Source organism: Orycteropus afer, unplaced genomic scaffold (genome assembly GCF_000298275.1).
Source record: "Orycteropus afer afer isolate SDZICR_OR568_19922 unplaced genomic scaffold, OryAfe1.0 scaffold00005, whole genome shotgun sequence".
Lineage (NCBI taxonomy): Eukaryota > Metazoa > Chordata > Mammalia > Tubulidentata > Orycteropodidae > Orycteropus > Orycteropus afer.
Genome location: NW_006921592.1, coordinates 27,952,349 through 27,952,558, shown reverse-complemented (window position 1 = coordinate 27,952,558; position 210 = coordinate 27,952,349).

Genomic DNA, 210 nt, shown 5'->3' with positions numbered 1-210 from the left:
CGAGCTGAAGCAGCTCGTCATTGTTGGGAGTCTACCAGGAATTTGTGCAACAGAAAGACCTCAGGGCCCGCAATGACAGTGGCGGGAGGTGAGGGCGACGCGCGACCTTCCGGCTCAGCCCTTTAACTCGGAGCGCGGGAACCACAGACCAACAGCCACTGGCGGGCGGGGCCGGCGGGGCGGGGCCGAGCGGGGAGCGCGCCACCGCCG